At 39.3% G+C, this 13,970-nt stretch overlaps 1 pseudogene; it reads right to left on the reverse strand.

Annotated features, from left to right (window-relative positions):
* Positions 1-4,379: 4,379 nt before the first annotated feature.
* Positions 4,380-5,317, reverse strand: LOC147308342 (uncharacterized; annotated as a pseudogene).
* Positions 5,318-13,970: the final 8,653 nt, after the last annotated feature.

A 13,970-nucleotide genomic window follows, 5' to 3' on the forward strand; every position in this document is an offset into this window, starting at 1 on the left:
ATATAATGCCATTTACCCTCATTCTCTATTTTTCCAGGACTAATGTGTTTATATTAGCTTAACCACAGCTCTGTAGCTCGCCACAAAGTAGCACATCAATATGTGTCAAGTAGCTCAACATCCCTGTCTGAACTTTACTCCTAAACTTTAGCATGCAGACTAAAAATAAGACGTAATAATAACAAATATTATTACCCTGCTAAAGCTAAAGCTATTTCTTTCTGTCAAGCTGAAATACCAAAATTATTGGCAACGTTATGTTTGCAAGCACCTTAATTAATCAATCAGAATCAGAGTACTTTATTAATCCCTAAGGAAATTATGTCACTAACTAACTACAGCAGCTTGCTAACACATAGCTAACATTAGCTTTCTAAGAGCTAGCTAGCTAGATATAGAGTGCCAAAACAAAATTGGTCTACTTGTCAATTATAAAGTAGGTCAACCCTACACACTACTTTATCACTCTTTGGAGACTAATGGCTGAGTAAAGCTGGTGACATTGCTGGTGATAACAGCCATATCACCAGCAATGTCACCAGCTTTACTCAGTTTCTGTGCAGAGGTAGTCAGGCTGTATACACCAGTGCATTGTTGAAAGCAAGTATGTCCTCAGCTGTATGCAAGGTACAGAGACTTCTAATCTCTGTGTAAACATAGTTTTTAGGAAATGTGTCAAAAACATCTGATAATTCGATATGCTGTGTAAAAAAAAACTTTCCAGCTTTATGATACTGCAGCCTCTTTGGTGGTTTGAAAAAATTTATATTAAGTGGTAACACACAGGAAGAGACAGGTACCGATGTGACACAGTGACACCATGAAGACTTGTGCTGGAATAACTTAGTGACGCAAAGTGGGCACAATAAATCAATCTCAGCATTGAGGTAAGTGACTGAAAACACTGCATATGCTGCCTGATGTGTTATTGGTTGGAAAGAATATCAGAGGGTTACTTACACAACCAACTCAAGAAATGTCCACTACTGGCCATTGAGTAAACGGCTTTAGTTAATTGGGCTTAGTTTGTTTCTGCCCCTTAGCAGGATACATTGAACCATTCTGATTTGACATACCTAAGCTCACATGGCATCATGCATACATTACTCCAGAGTTGTGTCATAATGGATCTTATTCAATTCAGTTCAGTTCAGTTTCATTTATATAGTGCCAAAATCACAACAGTCGCCTCAAGGCGCTTGATGTGATGCAACCACTGTGTATTCCCCAACTGGTTGGCAGTGGCACCTGGAGATTGCTGGCATTTACTGGGTAAAATCCAATGCAACGAAGGTGCTGCATCCAAAACCTTCAAGTGATTGCTTTGATTGCTAGCAGATTGCCAAGGCTACCTATATATGGAATACTTCCTAACTACTAGCTGAGCAGTTGTAAAATTTGAACAAGTGGGACACAAACCAGAAATGGAGAAGGTTTGTCTTCAACACTGGAGCCAACATTTCACAGTTTCACTACAGCTCGGAGAGTGGCTGGCCATTGTTTGTAGAAAAGCCCACCACTTCTATTCAAACTACTACAGGAACATGCTAGAAACCAAAGCGATCATTAGGAAGTTTTTGCTAACTGGTTGGAGAACCTGACCCATTTGTTGTGCCGCATGACTGGGATTTTAGAAAATTCTTTGCAGCAACTGCCATTGTCCTCCAGCAGCCACTTGCAGTCAGGTAATATTCATTTTTCCTTCACAGCCAATTGTTACCAGATGGTTGCATTGATCCTGCATTGTTACCACAATATTCACATATTCACAAGGCCAGATAAGTTAACTTCACATAGTTAGTAGGTAGGTCAGGTATCTTTTGGTATGTTTTCAGGCATCTCATTTTGTTATGGTATTTTGCTTTGGCCTAGAGAAGAAAAAAAAAAGCTTTGCTGAAATGGACTCATGGGGTGGGTTAAAATAAATTCTTTGTTAAAGTTAGGAGACATAATGCATACTGAACAACTCATGCTGTAGACAGTTATGTCTTACCAGAAATGCAGAATATTTTTTTTTCATTCTGTGCACCTTTAGCGCCATTGTGCTATGCCATTTGCCTGAGCACCATAAAAGCCATCCATGTGTTGGGTGAATAAACCAAGGTTGGGCTTGTAAAAGGCAGAAAACTCTTAAGCTGCCATTCAGACACGTAAGACTTCAGCACCTGTCAAGGGGTTACTTAAGTGTCAGCCTGTAACCACGCAGCTAGCCTATCCTACATGGTGCTTCGTGTTATTTAGTACTTTATCCTGCGTGAGGCCATTGTGCCTTCTATTCAGAACAGAGTAGCACTCCATCTCTCATTTGAAATATTGGGCTGGGAGATGCTCTTGCCCCCCAGGCACGACTGTATTTCAAAAACTGAAATTTGAGTGAGTTTTTCTGAAGTTCCCTGTGGTGCTGTTCTTTTGGACCGCAACAGGCCACAAATCTGGCAGGAGCAGCTTTTGCTCAGTGAAAATACAGAGGAGCATCTACCCATTAAAGCACAAGAGGAATTTGGTTAGAGAAGGAATGCAATAAAGTATAAAAGAAAGCCAAATTTGACTTTACACAAAGGATCTAAGAATGTCACAGAACCAGAAGAGGGATATAAAGGAACAAATAGATCACAATCTTCTTATTTATGGGTTATAAAGAAAGGAGTGGTCACATCCTGCAATAGGGTGTTGGTTATCGCATAACATAGGAATTTTCTTTCTGCAGACTTCAAAGAAATGCACTGCACATAAGATCTTGCAATTTGTTAATGCTAATTTCCAACTGATTTAGAAAACACATTTGTTTTGGCAGTTTTATTACTTGTTATTTGCATGTGAATTAATATGTTATAACATACCACCCTCCCTTTTGAAAATCTGCAACACTGACAACTGAGAGAATTATAATGGAAGGCTTAAAACATCTGGACATTTGGGATTACTTAGCTCCTTTGTTTAGTCTAGTTGAAAAATGGCTTAAATACTGGGTAATGTAACAAAAATCCCATTGCTGGGAAACACTAAAATCTTGTTTATTGGCAACAATCATATGTATCCAATTACTGTTTTTAAGAATAATAACATTTTAAAGGAAAGATAAAACAAAAGGCTGTCAAAATGTGAGTCTTGATTAAGAAGGCTTAGGGATCAGTGGTTGAGACTGTGACTCTCTTACAACCAGTTTACCAGATCCGTCACTCCAGGTTTTTGCATTTCACACATGACATTCTTTCAATACTAGTTTTTAAATCCCATTCCTCAAACAGAAGCACTTTGCAGTCTCGACTTGTAAATTCCTCTGCTCTGGCTTTAAATGCATCTCAGTGCTTTGAAAATGAATAGACCACCATGTGCTTGGAACATACCTTCGCTTGCAACAGGTTCTCCTTTTTTTCTGAGTCCTACCCAAACACTCACCCACTTACTCCTCTCCACTCTGTGACCAGAATAGCAGCAGCAAAGTGACATTGACGAGCCCTCTGGGCCTGCAGGCTGACGCTAGCCCACCCTGAGATGGGGCTGGTGGAGGACCACCCCGTCACTCAGCTAAGCCCAGGGTGCCTGGGCCAATTTATGACACCTACAAGGCGAGATTGCAATGTAGACACTTCAGAAAGCAAGTGGCTGAGTCATTTTTTGATTGTTTTAAAAGGCAAAACATTGCTTTATTCCTGTTCCAGCAATCACACTTGTGTCGTCTTGTAATGTATTATTACTCTTCCAGGCCACTTTTGGTGACTTATAGCTCAAAGTTGTGCTACAAATATTTGTCAAGCAGTTTTACACATTTTTAAACAATCCATTATTTTCATATAATGTTCCCTGGCCAGTTTGCTTACTACAACTTGCTAGTACCAGGTTGGGACCCTTTTACCTCCTGAACTGCTTTAATTCTTTATGGCACTGATTCAACAAGGTGCTGGAAACATTCCTCAGAGATTCTGGTTCCTGTTGACGTGATAGCATCACACAGTTGCAGATTTCTTAGTTGTACATCCATAATGGGAATCTCCCAATTACACCACATCCCAAAAATCTCTTGACTGTGGAAGTCAGGTAAGTACAATACAACTCAATGCCATGGTCAAGAAACCAGTTTGAGATTGTGTGACATTATGCTGTAAGAAGCCAACAGAAGATGGGTATATGGAGATAGTCAGCAACAATATTGTTTAAACAATGCTCAGTTGATACTGAGTATTGTTTAAACAATGCTCAGTTGATACTGAGTATTGTTTAAACAATGCTCAGTTGATACTGAGGGGCCCCAAGTGTGCCAAAAATGTCACCCACATCGTTACATCACCATGAGCCTAAACTGTTGATACAAGACAGCACAAATCCACACTTTCATGCTGTTTGTGCCAAATTCTGACTGTGCTATCTGGGTTCTTTCTTCATCCTGGCGTTGTTCCCGCTGGTGCAGGATCCGCTCTTTGGCAAAGGTTTCTCCATTTGGTTCTGTCCAAGGCATCCTCAGGTGATGTGTTGACAGTCTTAATGTCCTCCTTAATTTTCTCCATCCTATCTTCGGTCTGCCTCGAGGCCAGCATCCTTCTGGGTCGATCGTCATAGCTGTTTTTGCTAGAGTTCTCATCGCTTTGAATCACGTGTCCATACCACCTCAGGCGACTCAGAGACTCAAGCATCTTTTCCTTAATTGGGGCTACGCCTAGTCGCTTCCGTATGTCTTTGTTCGTAACACGGTCCCGTCTTGTAATTCCCAGGCTCCATCGGAGCATGCGCATCTCCATGGTGTTTAGGGCCTGTTCATGTGTGGTCAATGCGGGCCAACATGCGGAGCCGTACAGGGCTATAAGGCGGACCACTGTTTTGTAGATTTTTCCCTTAAGTCGATCTGGCATTCTTCTGTTGCAAAGGACACCGGTGACCTGTCACCATTTTAACCAGGCTGCATTTATTCGTGCTCGGTCATCGGAGGTGATATTTCCATCGTAGCTGATGACTGAGCCCAAGTAGCGGAACTCTTCTGTCTTCTTCAACTTTTCGTTGTCAATTATGATGGTGCCATCAGTTTGGGGGCCTCCTTCCAGGTATTTGGGGTTTTTTTCGTGTTGAGCCGCATACCATATTCATCGAACCAGTGCTGAGTCGGCGTTTGGGTCTCTTCTCTGTCTTTGCTGGCGAGGAATATGTCATCGGCAAAGAGGAGAGACCATGGATGAGGTAACTGGAGGTTGGCCGTGATGGTATCCATACATAGAATGAAGAGGAGGGGTGACAGAGCTGATCCTTGGTGGACACCAACACTAACTGGGAAGGGAGGTGATAGTCCAGCGGTGCATCGGACTGAACTGGTGACGTTGTCATAGAGGAGCTGTGCTATCTGACTTGCACTGGAAATCAAGACTCAGTTTTTAACTTCATAATGTGTATTTATTAGCATGCTATTATACTTATGTATTGTTTATGTCTAGCATATTTGGGGATACTGTTGGAATTTCTGAAATTCTCTCTGGGGATGAATAAAGTATGAATCTATCTATCTGAACACCAAACTATGCCTGTTTCCTATTGTTAGCTGACAGGTATGGCACCCAGTGTGGTCTTCTGCTGCTGTAGCTTATCTGCCTTAAGGTTCAATGTACTGTGCATTTAGAGATACTCTTTTGCGTACTTGGTTGTTATCTGAGTTACTGTTGGCTTCCTATCAGCTTTATGCAGTCCGACCATTTTCCTCTTACCTCTGACATCAACAAGGCATTTTCCCCCTAAGGACTGCCACTCAGTCGATATTTTCTCTTTTCTGGATCCTTTTCTGTAAACCCTAGAGATGGTTATCCCAGCAGATAAGCCTGTCTGTCACCAACAGCCACACCACATTCAAAGTCATTTGTATCATGTTTCTTCCCCATTCTCATGCTCAGATTGAACTTCAGCAGATGGAAAATGAAGTTGCGAACATGTGATTGGCTGATTAGATATTTGCATAATGAGCAGTTGAACAAGTGTAACTAATGAACTGGCCAGTGGCTGTGTATGTTAGCTATTGTCCATTGATATTTTATATTTATTGTACATGGATCAAATATATACACAAACAGACAAGCACAGGTGGTTTATGCGTTATTAGTTTTACAGTCCAGTTCATTACTGGCTATGGTGGGCCATTCAGATCAATTTTATATATAAGAGCACAGTATGTGTTGAATTGAAATCGAAAGTTCCACAAAAAAAGGGTGTTGGTCTAGCTTGCTGGGTTGAGCAGGCGATTCATATGCTGCAAGGATATTGCAGAGGCCTGGGTTTGAATCCACCCTGAAGCCATTTGCTTTGTGTCTTCCCCCTGCTGTCTCCAAGGTTTCCTGTCATCGCCAAAAATGAACATGTTAAGAATTAGTAAATTAACTGTATTTCACTTTGCTGCTGCCAGGTACATAATACATTACATGTCAGTGGCGCTTATTTGACTGTCTGCCACTCCAATTACCAGCAACTCAACTCAAAACTGAAAATGCTAGTCACGTATTAGTAAGCAATACACATTTACCAGTTCGTGCAATGATACAGGCCATTAACCTTAGTTGAATTTATGACCTCTAGATATATGAAGTTCAGCTTAATTACAAACACACACAAAAAAATATGACTCAATCGATTCTGATGACATGTGCAGTTTAATGTAACATGTATGAGGATAGGTTTGCATTTAAGCCTAATGCAATGGTATCTTAGTCTCCACTGATTCTGATTATTCCTGTAAGTCAATTAAATGTAGCCCAATGAGATATTTCAAACTGTCATTAAATAATCTAAAAATAATCCTATACTAATGCTTTACTGTTATTATTAGTAAATCCTGAAATGTATTAATTGCAGTGACTCTTCAAAGGTATAGGCAGTAATCAGAAGCACCCCTCCAGTCTGACTGAACAAAAGCAGTGAAATTAAGACCAGACCAGGCTGTGGACAAGGCTTAATCCACAGCAGACTCTCCCCTCAGCTCGAATAAAGCTTTGCAGCACAGCTCTCCACTACGTCTGCTTGCTCTGGTAACAAGCCTCTTCTGTGACTGGGGAAGAAAAAAAAAACACAAGTAAGGGAAAGGTAGGGATAACCTTGCTCCCTTCCTCTTCAAATAGAGGCATGCTGAGCTTCATTGGAAACGGTGGTGGTAGAGGTACACTGGGGAGCATTTGAGTCCCTCTCCCCTTCAATCCTTAGTTTTTAACCAGCATGTTCTACGAGTCAGTGTGCACGACAAGCCAAAAAAGGTCATGAGGAATGTCAGCCTAGAAACAGAAAATCACCTCTACCAAGACCAAACTGTTCCAGAGGACTGGCTTGCATTCCACAGCAACTCTGAGTGATTTATTGCATCTCACCCCTCCCCAAAAAAAGTCTCCCAAAAAGACATCTAGCTACACAGCTGGTTAATGCCAACTGGTTGTGACTTGTGATGAGTAATGACATCCCTTTGAGTCAGTAGCTTTGTTCTGCCGTGTCTGGATGATGGATCATTCTTTTAAACTTGTTCTCAAGATGTGCAGATTATCCGTTTCATAACAATCATTTTTTCTAAAGAGAGGCGAGAACTATAAGAAGTAATTTCTCCCTCCGTTAGGTCCGTGGTGTTATCACGTTTCTGCGAAGCACGAGTCGAAGCCGTAGTTGTCCACTTTTCACTGTGCTCATCAACAGTAGATCCAGGGTCCATACAAACCCAATTAAGAATCAATTTGAGCCAGTGTCAGACAGTCTGGCGCCTGGAGAGGGGTAAATGCTTTTAATATGAACATTTTATCGTTGTCTCACAGTTCTTCCATCGTCTAACAGTCTGGCATGTGTAAAGTATCTGTCATGAAGCCTTGTGCTTGAATCCTACCACAGTAGTACGTCCACAGAACTCAACACATGGCATGCACATGAAAGGAAAGGTAGAAAAACTGATATGTGAAACAATCCTGTTTGAAAGGCATAAATCATAGAATTTGCCAGAAGCCGTGATTGGCGTATTTATTCTGCCTGCTGTTCAGACTCAATTTACTTTCAGGACGAATGCCATGGCGTGAAATGCATTCTTGAATTATGTCAAACATGTTTGACTTGGGTCCAGATTGATACGGTCGCCATGACATCCTAGCTGCTCTTATCTGGAAAAAACCAGATAAAAAAGTAAATCCCTCCTCTGCTTCCTCCCACCTCACATCTATCACAGCTCAACCATCAGTGAGACTAATAGAGTTGATTATTTATAGAAAATGCATATTTTAGCTCTTTGCCGTTAATGTAATTATGATGATAGTAGAATCAGGACAGGCTGCAGAAATATACAGCAAGGTGCTGCCGAACAACCGTATTCGGTACTCAATGTGTTAAAGCCAATTGGTGCCGTTTATAGAGGAGCTATAAAATTAGTTTATGCCAGGTGGCACACCGTACATGTAGCTTCAATCTTTTTGTAGAACTTCAGATAACAACAAGAGCAGGCAATGAGAACAAGATGCCTGAAACCTGTACCACAACAGTCTCTTTAGGGCATCTCACTCAGTACTGACCTGTGGCTATGAAATGCTGTGATTATCACTTTAGTCAATGCTGCACAGAAAGGAGCTGTGCAGAGATGATGGCCTCTAAGAGATGAGTGGTAGTCAAAGAAGCATGTTGTTTTCTTGATTTCACTTGAGCACGAAGGTAATTTTCACACAAAGCTTCCTACAGGCAGGGATGGTTTTCATGCAGTTATTGATTGACCAATTAGGATCGCTTATTGACTAGATGCATACAATTTGGCAAAAGAAAAAGCTAATGAGATATTTTACCCACTGTTATACATTTCTATTTCTAATATGGTGTTAACTGACATATTTTTGATTAATCTGTCTTGAAAAGTATCTACTGAAAACATGCTTTTGATACCCAGTGGTCAAGATAACTAGTTCTCCCGTTGATGGTAGACTTTAACTAAAACACTAAACATTGTGGTTTTTGGGTCCATATCCAAAACTAAGTAGAAAGAATTACTGCAGTGAAAAGAACCATTTATAGAAATGTAAAAGCATGAAAGCAAAAATGTAAGCCACCTCACTAAATACACACTTGGGAGAGCCCTTCGATCATCAAGTAAAGTCTCTACACTAGACCGAAAATAAATTGTAAATCAAATTATTGTGCATTCAGTTGTTATTGTCCCACTCTCAGAAATTCTTTTCCAAATGATGTAAGCTTTTCTACAACATCATTTTCTTTTAAAAGTAGAGAAAAAACTTATTTTTGTGTGGGCATTCAACAACTTTAAATTTATATCTTTTCCACAGCAGGCTTTTTGTTGCATTCATGCTGTATCATTTAAATGGTTATTATGTGCAGCTGAGTGGGTAGAACCGCTCGTATAATCTTGTTTTTAGTTATCCGGATGGTCAGACATATTGTAAATTTATGACACAGATGATATCTCCCAGATGGTGAGGAGATATGTACACATGCCAACCAACTGGATGGGTGCAAAAGTTCTAATAGTTTTGAGTCTTCCTATAAAACTTAATTTATTACACAATTTAAGTTTATGAAGTCTGTTTAAAAAAAAAGCCTAGATTAATCAACATTCATTTATTAACAATAAATTAGATTTGTTTTATATATTTCTGATATATCTGTCCTGGTGCAGATGTAGTCCTTTTAAAAGTAGAAAATAATCCTTGGACGTATTAAAATATTATATTTCTTTCTTGGTACTATTTGACATGAACTCTGGTTTTAGTTAAAGTTAATCGCTAAATTCTTTTAAATAGAACAAAGGATTATGCTGGTTTGCATTTTTTTTCCTTTGGCAGTTAATAGTCACCCCTCCCCCCTTAAAAAAATAATGATAATTTATGGTGTTCCCCAAGGAACAGTTGTGGGGCCTTTACTTTTTTTATTTTATGCATTTTATCCCCAGATAGTGCTATCAGGGGGTTTCTTTTCACAGCTGTACGGGTCCAGCCGATGCTTCTTTTAGATGTAGTTTAGATATCTGTGCTTGTACCCCCATAAAACCTTTTACAAGTCTACCAGGATTTCTCTGAGTGACACAGAGAGACTAACGTATGCTTTTATTTCTCGAAGGCGAGCATTTTGTAAAGCTATCCTATCTGGTCTACCCCCAAAATGCTATAAATCAGTTGCAATAGATTTAGAACTGTGCCGCACAGGTGCTGACAGGGATCACAAGGAGAGAACATACTGCACTAAGTCTTTACATTAGTTGCCTGTCAGTTTCCGTATTGATTTTAAAGTTGTGTTACTTTAAAGAACTTTCAGGTTTCACATCAGCCTACATGTCTGACATACCATGGACCAGGATGGTCTCTCAGGACTTCTAGCAGCAGTGTTTTAGTTGTTCCAAAGCTCAGGACAGAAACTTTTGTTTTAGTTTTTATGCTCTGAGCTGTTGGGACAGACACACTAATATATTATGAAGATTTTTAAAAATATTGTTTTATATCAAATTAATTCATTTTTATTCATATTTTAGCACCTCTCACTGATATTATTGTGTTTATTTTGTAAGTTTTATTACTTTATTACCTGCAAAGCACTCTGAAATGTACTAACCAGCATAACAAATACTTTACTAATAAAGCCACTGATTTAAATCCACTAATGCAATCTACTGAGTTAATTATAAAACTAGGTCTACACTCTTTGTTTGTGTCTGTTTTCATTTGGCAATGAACTGCTCCAAATATATAACACAACAGCACTTGCTAATTTAGGCTATTTATCTGGTGTCAGTTCAAGGTTAGCACTAGAGCTAATCACAGATATAATGACAAAATACAGTGAGGTATCCTTTAGCATCGTGTATGCTACACTACAAAACACCTCCCATTTAATTCAGCTGAAGTCTAGTGGTGAACACGAATAAACTATTCATATATTATCAGAGATGGGACGTAATTTAGCACAAATGCACTGTTGCTGTACTTAAGTAGAATTTTCAGGTATCTACTTGGAGTATTTATTTTTCTTAAAATGATTTACTTTTCCTGCCTACTCTTGACATTTTCAAAACGTGTTCGTTACTTTATGTTGAAGACAAGCCTTCAAATATCAAAGCTATTTGGTCCTAAATGGAGGGAACAATAACATAAGAGACAATCCTGTTGGTGTATCCATCACCTAAGATTAAAGAGGCAAAACATATAGTTTATGTATCATCTTTACTCAGGGGTTAGGTTGGGTCAGAACGATCTAGAGTTCCATTTATTTTTGGTGCAGAAATTTGTGGTTGCAGAACTTCAACATCTAGCTAGTGCCACAGAAGAAGAGCTAAAGGGAGTAAAATGTGTTTTTTAAGTGTCAGGTAATTTTAAATGCATCATTTCTATCAGCTCAACAAATATCAGCAAGCCTACAAAATGTTTGTGTGCAGTTTGATGCACAGTGTGTCTGCTAGCTTAAGGTACAGCCTCTGTATTTCCCAGGGCGAGAAAAGAGTGAGCGATAACTTCACTCAGAGATGGAGAAAGATGTAAGAAAGACAGGACAGGAGAGGAAGAAGAGAGGTTAGATTTAAAGGTAAGGACCGCTCGGTGACATTTGATAAACTGGAATTTTAAAGCTTGTAATGGCTTCATTTTTTTGAATCTTGCACCAGATCTTTATATGATGTGAAGTTATGTTTTTTCATGTTGTGAAACATCCTGCAAACCAAACTAATGTTTCTGCTATCATCCTGTTATTGCAGTACTGGTTGTGGTGTTCATGGCCAGTTAGGTCACATCAAGTGTAGCAGAGATCAATTTCAATTTCAGCTAATGATGGTTAAATTCATTCACTGAAATCAATCTTATATACTGTGTAGTATAAAGACAGAATAAGCAGTATACTGTCAGTGTAAAGGGTGGAAATCAGCCAAGATGACATCTGCTTAAATCTTCCCCTGACTATACTTTATGTTTAGGTGTGGAGGCAAAAAAAAAAAGTTTTATTCCCATGTCTTAATATAATTTTATTATGATACTGATAAAAGGTTCAGTCATCTTTGCAGAAAAATAGCTGGTGGAAATGTCAATGTGGAAAACAAACTGAGATATACTGACTGTGTTATTCAAAGGCTGCATGAAAATGCTCAGCAGTTTAGTGCAGGATAAACAGTTTAGATTGCTGTATTGTGTTGAATTTACTGTAAAGCACTGCAATGGACTGGTGCACAGCAGTTGTGGTGTTTATCATCAGAACTACTTTTCACTCTTGTATTTTGGGTGCATTTCAGAGTCTGTACTTTTTCAGTTTACTGACTTACTTGAGTAAAGAAGTCAAATCAGTGCTTTTTTAACACAGGTGTCAGTGCTTCTACTTAAGCAAAGCACGTCTGTACCTTTGCCACCTCTGTGTATTATTGCTCTTCTTGTGCAGAATTAGCCAACAATCCAATATTTGTAGCCAGGTGCATTCATTTTGTTGGACAAAAGGCTAATTTGAAATTGTGTTTATACAAAGGAAAATTCAGAAGTTGTTATTTTTGCCGTCTTTGGACCTGCAAGAAAGCCTAGCAGGAGAGTCAGAGTTAGTACATGGTCGTATGAGGATCAGCCAAGTTTAATCAGCCAAATGAAAACACCTGTGTAGGGCTTATTAAAATGACACGGTGTTCAGATATATTCCATGCTGCAGCTTTTCAGAAAGGCTTATAAAAGCTTCACATTTTTGAGAAATAAATTGCGGATGCTAATTGAACCGAAGCTAGCATGGAAAGAGGTGGATGTTGCCTCAAAGTCCCACCTCACTTCAAGGCTAGCTGTGTTCCTCCTGCTTCTATTCCACTTTGCATTTTTGCATAATGGGTTTATTGCAACCAATTTTCCCTGTGAGCTGCTTTGCAAATTATTGACTTCCAACAAGCCGTGAGTGGATAATATCTTCCTGTTTGGTGGATTTATTATTTATTGCGTCTCTGTTTGTGTCAGTGTAACCGTATGGCATGTGTCTGTGCTTCAGGTACCAAAAATAGAGGCAGTCCCAGAACAGCAGCTTGAGTGACAGGATTCCTTTCAGTGGCACGCAAAGATGTCCCATTTCCCTATTCCCTAAAAAGTCAGCAAAGATATCTCAAAAATGTGTTACTGTATTGCTATTTAAATGATACAACAGCAGAATAAACTGCCTCTATTTGGAGCTAGTTATTTGAAATATATTTTTAGTGCTACGTAGTTTTCTCAGCAGCTCAAATGTGTGAAAAAAGTAACTCATCTTGAATCTGCTACTGTTGTATGGAATCATTAGATTCTATAAATCTTTTCTTTTTCTCTTCCTGTCCTTTCCCCCCCCCTCCTGTCTGCCTTTTCACGCTGGGACAATGAGCATCTGTTTCCATTTTTCAGCGTTTTAGTCTCTATGTGAAAAAACTTGCTGCACAACAGAGGAACAACACATACAGCTACACATAAGATAAACATTCACCATTGGAAACTAAATTAAAACAAAATGTTCCCGAGTACTTTACCAAGTGCTTAAAAATGCTTGACTATAGATTGAGATGCCTTTTTCAGATAACCTTGTTTTCTGGGCTGGGACACAGTGATATTTTTGGAGCAAATTCACCCAGTTGGAAGGCAGTGGCTCTGGTGCATTACGTTTATTTGTTCGGGGTTTTTCCCCATATAAGAGCATTTTTACAGGCTTCCTAAGGACAGAGGAAAGGCAAAGTGTTACGAGCCAAAAAGATCTAGAGTGGAGACAAGTCTGGATCCATGTTGCTTGTCAGATTTTATCTATTGTAGAGAGCTGAATCTGCTTTCTATGCTTGATCTAACTTCTGTCAGTGGAGTTTGCAGCTGACACAAGTCTCACGGGAAACAACTGAGGACTATATAGTTTCACTGTGGTTCTACCAAGAATACAACATAGTTCTGAAACTCAGAGCTTCCTCTAAAGGACCTTTGAAGTATATATCTAAATGAAGGCATCGGTGAGTGAGTGTCACTCTATGTTATGATTCACAATATGCAGCTGCCTGTGTGCTTTTTACTAATTGTTTAGTT

The sequence above is a fragment of the Aulonocara sp. 'chitande type north' Nkhata Bay genome, linkage group LG18 (assembly GCF_057382095.1).
Source record: "Aulonocara sp. 'chitande type north' Nkhata Bay isolate Kocher_YH1m ecotype deep benthic linkage group LG18, A_spYH_male_GT1.1, whole genome shotgun sequence".
Classification (NCBI taxonomy): Eukaryota; Metazoa; Chordata; class Actinopteri; order Cichliformes; family Cichlidae; genus Aulonocara; species Aulonocara sp. 'chitande type north' Nkhata Bay.